The following is a 12103-nucleotide window of genomic DNA, read 5'->3' on the forward strand; positions in this document are numbered from 1 at the left end:
CATCATTAACCTTATTTTTACAGCTCATAAATTGAAGAGGGAAACAGTCAGGCACTTTCAATAAACATTAAGAATTTGATTATAAATCACTTTCTGGACAAAGATTCAGAACATATACAGTAGGTTGCTTTCTTTACAAATAAGTTATAATATTTTAGAGTTACTTTGAGTAATGCTCATTTTAACTCTCAGTTCTCTTTTTTAAAAACTGAGCCAATCAATGTTTTCTGTAGTAGATTTTCAAAGTTTAGGTCTTTCAGCAATTACAAGGTACACACTCGTTTCTGAAGGGAAGTGCATTATATAAGAACGGCCCTACTAGGTCAAACCAAAGGTCCATCTAGCCCAGTATCCTGTCTTCCGACAGTGGCCAGTGCCAGGTAGTCTGGAGGGAATGAACAGAACAGGTAATCAAGTGATTTATCCCCTGTCATTCATTCCCAGCTTCTGGCAAACAGAGGTTAGGAACACCATCCCTGCTCATTCTGGCTAATAGCCATCGATGGATTTAGCCTCCATGAATTTATCTAGTTTTTATTTGAACACTTATGGGCTTGGTCTTCACAACATCCTCTGGCAAGGAGTTCCACAGCTTAACTATGCGTTGTGTGAAGAAATATTTCCTTTTCTTTGTTTTAAGCCTCCTGCCTATTAATTTCATTTGGTGACCCCCTTGTTCTTGTGTTATGAGAAGTAATAAAAAAACCACTTCCTTATCTACTTTCTCTACACCAGTCATGATTTTATAGACCTCTATCATATCTCCCCTTAGCCATCTCTTTTTCAAGCTGAAAAAAGTTTCTTATTAATCTCTCCTCATACAGAAGCCATTCCATAGCCCTAATAATTTTTGTTGCCCTTTTCTGAACCTTTTCCAATTCCAATACATCTTTTTTGAGATGGGGTGACCACATCTGCACACAGTATTCAAGATGTCAGCATACCATGGATTTATGTAGAGCAACATGATATTTTCTGTCCTATTATCTATCCCTTTCTTAATTATTCCCAGCATTCTGTTCAGCTTTTTTGACTGCCACTGCACATTGAGTGGATGTTTTCAGAGAACTATCCACAATGACTCCCAAGATCTCTTTTCTTGAGTGGTAACAGCTAATTTAGACCCCATCATTTTATATGTATAGTTGGGATTATGTTTTCCAATGTGCATTACTTTGCATTTATCAACATTAAATTTCATCTGCCATTTTGTTGCCCAGTCACCCAGTTTTGAGAGATCCTTTTGTAGCTCTTCGCAGTCTGCCTGGGTCTTAACTATCTTTAGTAATTTTGTATCATCTGCAAATTTTGCCACCTCACTGTTTACCCCTTTTTCCAGATCATTTATGAATATGTTGAATAGGACTGGTCCAGAACAGACCCCTGGGGGACACCACTATTTACCTCTCTCTCCATTCTGAAAAACTGACCATTTATACCTACCCTTGTTTCCTATCTTTTAACCAGTTACCAATCCATGAGAGGACCTTCCTCTTATCCCATGGCAGCTTACTTTGCATAAGAGCCTTTGGTGAGGGACCTTGTCAAAGGCTTTCTGAAAATCTAAGTACACTATATCCACTGGATCCCCTTGGTCCACATGCTTGTTGACCCCCCTCAAAGAATTCTAGTAGATTGGTGAGGCATGATTTCCCTTTACTAAAACATGTTGACTCTTCCTCAACAAATTATGTTCATCTATATGTCTGACAATATTGTTCTTTATTATAGTTTCAACCAGTTTGCCCAGTACTGACTCTGATACTTGAGGCCTGTAATTGCCAGGATCACCTCTGGAGCCCTTTTTTAAAAATGGCATCACATTAACTATCTTCCAGCCATCTGGTACAGAAGCTGATTTAAATGATAGGTTACAGACTACAGTTAGTAGTTTTGAAATTTCACATTTGAGTTCCTTCAGAACTCTTGGGTGAATACCATCTGGGCCTGGTGACGTATTGCTGTTAAATTTATGAATTTGTTCCAAGACCTCCTCTAATGACTTCTCAATCTGGGACAGTTCCTCAGATCTGTCTCCTAAAAAGAATGGCTCAGGTTTGTGAATCTCCCTCATCTTCAGTCATGAAGACCAATGCAAAGAATTCATTTATTTTCTCTACAATGGCCTTATTGTCCTTGAGTGCTCCTTTAGCACCTCGATCGTCCAGTGGCCCCACTGGTTGTTTAGAAGGCTTCCTGCTTCTGATGTACTTAAAAATGATTTTGCTATTACATTTTGAGTCTTTGGCTAACTGTTCCTCAAATTCTTTTTTCACCTTCCTAATAGTATTTTTACACTTCATTAGCCAGTGTTTATGCTCCTTCCTATTTTCCTCACTAGGATTTAACTTTACTTTTTAAAGGATGCTTTTTTGCCTCTCACGCTTTTTACTTTGTTGTTTAGCCATGGTGGCTCTTTTTTGGTTCTTTTACTATGTTTTTTAATTTGGGGGATACACTTAAGTTGAGCCTCTTATAGTGTCTTTAAAAAGTTTCCACGCAGCTTGCAGAGATTTCCTTTTTGGCACTGGACCCTTTAATTTCTGTTTCACTAACCTCCTCATTTTTGTGTAGTTCCCTTTTCTGAAATTAAATGCCACAGTGTTGGGACGCTGTGGTGTTTTTTTCTCCCACAGGGATATTAAATTTAATTATAATATGGTCACTATTATCAAGCAGTCCAGCTATAGTGGGACTCTTATTTTACTGTTTCTGCTCATACCAACCTGTATTTTATCGTTTTCCATCCTCTCGTCCTCTCTAGGACATAGAGATTCTCTATCAATAGATCCTCCCCTAAGGGATGACTGAACCATGTGCTTCTCTGCATCTGTCAGCGTTCCCCCAGCCGTTAGTTTAAAAACTGCTTTATGACTTTTTTAATGTTAAGTGTCAGCAATCTGGTTCCATTTTGGTTTAGGCTTTCCTGTATAGGTTCCCCCTTTCCCAAATTTTCCCAGTTCCTAATAAATCTAAACCCCTCCTCCCTACACTGTTGTCTCATCCATGCATTGAGACTCTGCAGTTCTGCCTGGCTAACTGGCCCTGCACGTGAAACTAGGAGTATCTCAGAGAATGCTACCATGAAGGTTCTGGACTTCAATCTCTCACCTAGCAGCCTAAATTTGGCCTCCAGGACCTCTCTCCTATCCTTCCCTATGTCATTGGTACCTACAGTTACCACAAGCACCAGCTCCTCCTCAGCACTACACAAGTCTATCTAGAGGTCTCGAGGTAGGTTGAAAAGTGCTGGCCATTCACATTACTGTTACAAAGTTTTGATCACTGAAAAGGGCACAGCAGTTCCAGTTTCATCTTGCTCTCAGTCTGTATGGTTCACCTAAACGGAACTGATATGTTCATGTCAGAAAAGTTATTCATGCTCAGTGACAAATCTCAGACTTTTTTTGGTCACAGGAGTCTTTCCATGGATTTGTAAGGGCTAGAAGCTGTGTGGGTATCTAATCAGATTTGTACAATGCCTCTCACTTGTACAGCACCAACAGAAGCCACCACAAGGACACTACATAACAATATCAACCTATAGAAGTTGGTCCAGTAAAGATATTACTTCACTCTAATGTTTCTCTAATATCCTGGGACCAACACAGCTACAACACTGCAGATATCAGTATATTTAAGACATTATTAAGTCTCCTGATTCCCATGGGACATTGGGCATGGGAACGTGCAGTTACTGGGGGCAAAAAGTCAGCCATGCATCTTTATCTGATTAGTCAGTCTAGGGTTCCAGATGATCTGTGTTAGCAAGCTCCATTGCCAGGATCTAAGACCCTCACCAAGAAAGACTGAAGAATGCCCTACTCCTCAATAATCTAAATCCTAGCTTCGTCAGATGCATCAGGTCTGTGGAGCACAGCTGTACTGATAGGTCATGTACTTTGAGTCTCTATTCTCCATCTTTAAAATGGGATTAATACCTCCTTTCTCCCACCCCTTTTTCCTCATCTATTTACACTTCAAATTCATTGGGGCAGAGACAGTCTTCAACAATGTATGTACAGCACAATGGAGGCCCAATTTGTGGAGAGGTCTCATCAATAGTGCAATACAAATAAATAATAGTAGATTAGGTCTAGGAATTTGAGTTTGGCCCAGAGGTGAGTAAGGAGCCAGGGAAGTATCTGAGCAGTACCTAAACTTTGCTGTATAACTGAAAATGTTCAATGTTTCCTCAAGCTGAATCAATGTTAGCCTGTGGCAAAATGAAACACGTCTTTTTTTCCCCAATGGAAAAACAGTTGGATCTAATGTGATTGTGCATTGATATGCTTAGCAATGAGACTGCTGCAGCATTATTAGTTTTGCAATAAGCCTGATAAAATACTATGACAGCAAGAGATACAGTCTGCTTTGGTTCTTTCTTATGTTCTCCCTCTATTAAAAATCAAAACAAACATTTGTTTCCAAATTATGGTGTAAGCCGTTAAAATGATCCAAAGGAGTACATGCAGCCATGCCGGTTTGTACTGTGATCTTGTCAGATCTCCCAATTTAAGAATTGTTGGACTGGGACAGAAGGCCCCTCCCTCCCCCCATACACACACACACACGGAAATCAGTAGGTACTTCAGGAAATGGGAATGGTAATTCAGTGGGCGTAGGTCTTCCTCCTATCTTTGTTGAACTAATACTGCGCATTAAACCAGTATCTTAGCAGCTAGGGAACACCATGCAGTTGCAAGTGTGATTTTCTGGAGTGGTGTAAAACCAATGTCCTGACTAACTGGGTCACAAAATATCCCATGGCAGTTTTGGCAGGGGTGGATGGGTTAGCCTCAGTGTCCTGGTCGATTTTTATCTTGGATATTTGCAATATATTAAACTATAGCCCCTGGAATTTCAGTTTTACCCATGATTCTTCACTTTTTTTTTTTAAAGTAAAGTGTTTATGATGTTACTGTTAAATGCTGGCTATGTTTCATCCCAGATATGTCTGCAAGAGGTCAGACATAAGAATTACACACAGCTTAATATTTCTATTATTTGTAAAGTACTGAATCTTCAATTAACGATTCACATGAAAGTAACAACAATATTTATGTATGTATTTGCTTTCCATAGGACTGTCAACTAGCAGGTACATTCTGAATTTTATACCACACTTTATACAGAAGACATACTGCAACAATAACAAATTTAGCTAAGTGTTCTTTTCAGTTTCATCAGGGAAACAGAAATAAAAACTTGTATGTTTGACGGTTTTCATAAGAGCTGTTGCAAGCTCTTTGCAGTACTTTATAGTAACCTCATTTTAATCAACTGAGTCTCACCCTCTATCTTTGATTTTTTTGTTTTGTTTAAGTTACTTTGACATGTAAAACAGCAGCCAGACATATATACTTTCATTTGTCAGCTGCTTACGAGACCTGGAATGAGAAAAAAGTCAACAGATATTGAAGACTGAACGAGAGGGAGGGGAAATCCTAGACTGTTACATTATCATTCAGAGCTTTTGCAGTGGTCCATTAGAAATTCAAGCCACTGCAACCCCCACCCCTTCTTCCAGCACCCCTCTCATATTGTCACCAATACTAAATGAAAGGAGCTGAGCTGTTTGTGTCAGTTCATTGAGCAATTTAATTCTCACAAGTGACAACTTACAAAAATATGCAGCCACACAGTTTGGCAAAGATCATGACAGAGATTAAGCAAGGAGAGTATTTCATATGACTGCACAAGCATGAATGGAAACTTTATTTAATAAGGGATATAACAAGTAATCTTGTAGGCCTGAAATGTAAAACTGATATGGAGCTTGTGAAATGTATTCTAGTATACCAAAGCAGACACAGATGATGCTAATGTACAACCCGGATCACGAAAGTAATCTCATCCTGAAAACAGAACATTCTGACTTATGGGAATGTTTCAGGCATGTTTCTAACATGTCCATTAAATAAACACCATGAGATTTGTTTAAAATTGTACTTGACTCCTATAGACTGCTACTGCTTTTGCAGTATTGCTTTCAGTTTCATTGAGTTGCTATTGATTTAGATTAACTATTTACTCATTCATGTGTGCTTATATGTGAAGTGAAGTGAACGTTTTGTTCAGTTCCAAGAGTTATTTCATTACTTCAAGTCTTCCCAGCTACTGAAAACTTTGTGGTTTCAGATCACAAGAATATAGCTTAATTTGGGTATTTCATAACAGTGCATATGCTGTAGAATGGTAGGATGGTTTTCTGTTCAAGCAAGAAGCAAGACCTGCTATTTGCACTGTAACGGCCTGGCACCCAACTCTTACAATCACTCTCTTATGGTCAAGTTCCTCTGCAGTCTTTAAACAATCCCAGGCCTGGTATCAGGCTGTACCTCCAGAGCTTCCTCCCAGGCCTGGAGGCAATAGTTTTGCCCTCTCTGGACTGGTCTTGCCCCAGCTCTCTAGCTGGACCTCTAAGGAGTTCAGATCCCCTTCTTCAGATTTATGGCAGGCCAGTTCCCCAGTGGCCTATGTGGGGGACCCAGGCCTGCCCACTACCTCAAATTCCAGCCCAGAGACCCTAAGAACAACAGACACACACCACCATGCCCCTTTATCTAAACTGCTTTCAATTCCCTGGGCCATTTCCCCACAGCCCCAGCCTTCGTTGATGCTTCACCCTTAGCTCTGAGCCCTTCAGCATTCAGGCCAAGCACTCAGCCAGGAGCACTTTCTTGCTTCCCAGGTCCCTACCAGCACTTAGCTGTCCATGATGCTGCAGTTCCCTTTGCCCAGTTTGGTGCACCACCTGCACCCCTCTAGCTCCAGCAAGGAACTGCCTGTGGTTTGCAGATCAGCTCCTTTTGATATGGCCCTCTGTGATTGGCTAGCCTTTTTCAGCATCCCCCGATTGGCTGCTTCCTGTGCTGTCTCTCTAGACCACTCAGGGGACTCCACTGCTCCTTTCCTGGGACAGGTATGGCAGGACCCTGCAGCCTCCAGCAGGGGCCTCTGGGCTTAGTCCACCTCATCACATGGACACTATTTTAATAGCTCTTAAATCAATGCTTAGTTACCATCAATATCTTGATCATAGTAGCGGGTCTTGACTTACCTAGAAAATATGCTATTTTTAACCTACTTTTTGACATAGACATAGAAACAATAAAACACACTATAATATGATAAGGTTGTGGCCTTCACAATTAATTTTAAACTGTTAACCAGCTGGGGTCACTATTCCAAGCTACCCAGCAGGGTTCCTCCAGTGCAGACCTCAATGGGCACCAATTCCTTGAGTACTATAAACCTAACAGCGGGTGTAAAGGCCACAGCCCCTCTATACACAGTAAGGCCTGCCAAGGAGTCTGATTGGAAGCAACACTCCCAACCCACTCTTCTCCATGAAAGAGGTAGGAGAGAGGCAATCATGGCAGCTTTGCTTTGCTTAGGACCAGTGTCCAGACAGGGTAATGACCTACATGGACCTCAGTCAGAGCCTAACTCAGTTGCACTGGATCTGCCAAATCTGTGACAATTGTAATTCAGTCCAAGACCAGACCTCCAGGGCATTGGGTGGAAAGTGAATACCCATACAACAATTTGCTAATTGTGCCATAGAGTAACAATCCCTTCCAGACCCCATAAACTGGCAATCAGCCTAGACCTGACCATGTAAAGAGATCCAGAAACTAGATTACAGTTGAGAGGGGTATTACTGAAACAGGGAACCCAATACAGATTCTCACCTAGACAGGAAACAGTAGCAACCTTCCAACCCTTCCAGGCAGGAGCCACTCGTCCAGACCCTATACCATCTCCACCACCCAGTAGTAGCAGTGGTGGAAGACAGGCTCCAGTGCTCAGAAAGCAGCCTTCCCCATATACACAATAAAGGGAATTGGGAGAGTGGAAAAGTGGAGGCAGCACATATAAACACTGCCCTACCTGCTCCTTGATGAGCTTTCCTACTCCCTCTACCCAAAAGATGTCTTCATGCTCTTGGCCCCATTAAATGTGCACCCCAGCTAGAAAATTGAGCATTTCTTCAAAAATTGATCATATGAAATACCATAGATGGTAGGTTATCAGGAAAGGCAACAGGAAATCACAGACTTGTAAGTCTACAGTGTTGTGTGTTCTGAAAAGCATTTCAATGTTTAAGCTGATTGCAGCTCTTCTGGCTGGTTTACAAAGATAACAGCCTTCTTCACTTCTGTATATGGTTTTGCTGGCCAAGACAGGTTGCAACAATACCAGGCGTGCAGTTCTCCCCCACATCTCAACAGTACCTTAGTATCAATGCCAAAATTTTGACTTTTGTTAGAATACATTAACTTGTATGAACACATTGTTTATACTGTATCTCACACTGCATGGCAGTTACAACAACAAAAGTGGGTGGCCACTAAGAAAGCCCATTATGAAGTGTTGGCTATGCAGTAGGTAATCTTCCTTCTGGGTCAATACTCAGCCAACACCTCATTGCGGTAGAAAGGTGCACTATACTTCTGAAGGGTGCAGTCATAAAAACCAAAACAAAATCAAGGTCACAACTAGTGCTGCAAGAGGTATTAGCATCAAAACTCAAACACAAACCAGGCCTTTGATTTGGAGATTCACAAACCCCAGCTCACTTAAAAATTCTGCAAATGAGGTTCTTCCCTTAGGGTCTGATCCAGTGTCTTTTTATTCAGATTCAGATTCTAGAAAGCCTTATGGTCACACAGTAGGGAGCCTTATTATTCCTGCTGTTCTCCAATAGACTCAGGTGACAGGAAATCAAAATCAAAATCAAAATGTCAGTGAGTAAACTTTAAGGTGAAGGAGAGAAATAAGATGCTGCCTGTATCTTCAAAAAGAACGAGGCACCTTATCTTGACACCTTTTAGAAGTGTAACATCTAATGTTGGTTTGCATTATTTGGGATGGTAATTACACAGAAAATGAATGATAAACATGTGATAACGAGATAAGGTAACACAAAGTGTACCCTTCATTAATGCAGTCATAAGGAGAAGAGTTTGAAACAAGGACTCTGAAAAGGAGTTATCATAAAATGTCAGGACTTAAAGAACACAAATTAAAAGGATTGATGTGTTTTGTGTGTGCTGTAATGCTGATGTTATTTACACTAGGTTCCCAGTTGACAGTAAGTCAGCAGGGTGACAAAACAATAGCTTATGTAAAGCGGAGGCATTTAGCCATGTATTTGGGTTACACACATTTAAAAAATGTTGCAGATTAATTTATTTTTAGTATCACTGAATGTTATGACAAAAGCAACACAGTTTTTTAAAATAAAAGACAATAGATGTGATCAGTTACAAGGAAAAAGCTATGACAGCATATACTGCTTAAAATGTAGGAAACCCTCATTTAATAAGCTACAGTAACAATTTATTGGCTTTTCTTCTCCAATTGACTTGAATGGCCAAACTCCAATTGAATTCAGTGAAGTCCTTTTATGTAGGAAAAAAATAACTGTTACATCTGAATGCTAGATTTAGTTCTGACTGTTGAGCATAAGAGAAAGTCATGTATCTTGCAAAGCTAAAAAAAAAAGGGAGTTCCTAGTCACTTTTCAGCAATCACATTTCTTGATGGTGGGCTCTATGCAGCCTTGAGTGAAAAGGGTATTGAAACAGTGCTTTTTATTCTAAAATAGTAAGTTGGGTAGATCCTCAGCTGTTGTAAATTAGCATAATTAGATTGACAGGGCTTGTCTACCCTAACTTTTAGTTCATGGCAAGCTGAAGTGTGAATTTACACCATATTAGCGTGCCAAACACTGTTCCTGTGGACATTGTTGACGTGCATTACCAATTAGTGCACTTTGATCTAATCCTCTTTGAAACAGGACTAGAACAAAGCACATTAAGAAACTGGTAATGCATGTCATCAGGGTCCACATGAAACAGTTAAGAGCCGGGTCAGATTCACACTCCAGCTTGTGGTGAATTAAATGTTCAAGTAGACAAGCCCTCATCACACCAGTTTAGGATTCGGACAACCAGTGTGTGTAGGAAAGTGAACTGTTTTGTCAGTTAAGCATCTCATGTGCAATTACCACAGACTTAAGTATTCTTCCAATTTAAATGAAGGAATTAACATTTAATAAAATAATTACAATGATTTTATTTTCAAACTTGGATATTCACTTTTCTTTCCAGTTTTGTCCATTCTAATGATGACTATGTAGACTAAGAGCTATCTTTCCCCCTTTCTGATGAAAGTTTTAGGTGGCTGGATCCATGAAGTCAATGATCCATGGACTCCATCTTCCCACTAAGTCCCTTACACTAGTATATTTGGAGATATACTACCCTGTTCAATACACAACACACCCCATATAGCTGTTCTGGCCATAAATCTTGTACAGCCCCAAAAGGGAGCTTAAGTGATATTTCTTCTGCTGGGCCATCACAGCAGCATTAATTTCACCCTGGATATCTGATCCCAGCAAGTATTCCAAATGCAATTCTACATGAGGGGGTGGAGGGAATCAAAACCATACATCAGAGGTACCTAATGACAAAAAGCATGCCAAATTAGGGAGAAAATGTAGAGCACAGTTTGACATTTCTGTGGAAAGTGTGCCCCTTCATGAATATTTTGATATCAAAGCCCAGTCTGGGTTATCCATTTGACTTAGTAAGGAGAAAAGATTTTTTGATTGGATATAGCTGATAATTCTAAATAGGATCAATCTGGAGCTAAATGATGATAGAGTTTCTTTCAGCGTTACCCTTCATCTACCAAACTGGGTCCCTTACACATCTTAAAATTCCTTTACAATCAACAGCTATATTTAAAAATTATTAAATAGCTTCTACAAAACAATACAGGAGTGACACACTTCATGGTCATCCCAGACCTGTAAGGGGTTGTGTCACCACCTGCCCTGCAACTCTGGTGCCTTAAATACTATGTTGTTGCTCACAACCCTGGCACCAATAGCCACCCAACAGACACATAGGTCACACACTAGTCACTTTTTGCAGGATGACCCCCAACCCCCTCCCAGTCCTGAATTTCCCCAAAACCATCTGCCCTGCAGCATCCAGCTCTCTCCTGGAACACCCACAGAAGTTAAGTTGTTGCCCTTTAAAGAGAACACACTAGCCTGTTAGCCTACCTGGGGTTAATACACCCTTCCTTTCAATCATTGCACTGAATTGGTTTATAATAAAAAGTGAAACAAATTTATTAAACAAAAAGTCATAGGTTTAATACGAAGTATAAGGAATAAAGATAGAAATGGTTCCAACCACACACAAGTAAAAATATGCTTTAAGACAGAGTTTCGGCAAGTTACAATCTTAGCCTAAGAAGGTTTCTTCCTATACTCAGTTCCCAGAGATTTCAAACTCCCTTGGGTCGAAGGGCCCAGCATTCTGTGATTTCAAGATCTCTGGCCCCTTGAACTTCCCCCAGTGATGGACATCGCTTCCCTTTCTTTTTATAGCCAAGCAACCCTTTGAAGTGTGCTTTTTTGAGACGTAAGCCCAGAAAAGTTCCTTTTCCCAGCTAGTGTAGGCTTCATGCTGTCTTCTCCTCTGCTTGTGATTTTTAACAATGTAAATTATCTCTTCCCGCAACCTCTGACACCAATGAAGGTCCTGCTGAATTTGGCCACACCTGGTTTGGGATGTTGGCCTCTTCTCTTTGTTGGGTGAAAGCCTGTTTATTAAAGGATATCAGTGAGTATCCATAATTGCTCATACAGAGTTAGTGCACACATTTCACAATATCAATCACCAGTATATCATTGGCTTCCATAAAATACCATTATCAACACACTTTTATAATAAAGCTGTATTATGTATATAATCAGTTGCTTCTATTGCTATCATTTGAGATTCAGATCCCACTTACTAAGTTGATGGCTTTGTTTACCTTTTATGGAAATGTACCATTTCTTTGTCTAAGGCAACGTGTGTCTATGAATTGCTTGCCAAGCACATTTTAAGGACATAATCCTAGCATGTATTTATAACTTTGTATACACCCTGTTCATACATCATGCAAGAATGTTAATGATCAGTGAATTATTAGTTTTCCCAATACCAACTTTTTGGTATAGACCATGACAACAATGTTATATGACAAGAGTTGCTGACAGTAGTGAACCCCCAACAAGCCTCTGTCACAA

The sequence above is a fragment of the Chelonoidis abingdonii genome, chromosome 6 (genome assembly GCF_003597395.2).
Source record: "Chelonoidis abingdonii isolate Lonesome George chromosome 6, CheloAbing_2.0, whole genome shotgun sequence".
NCBI classification, from domain to species: domain Eukaryota; kingdom Metazoa; phylum Chordata; order Testudines; family Testudinidae; genus Chelonoidis; species Chelonoidis abingdonii.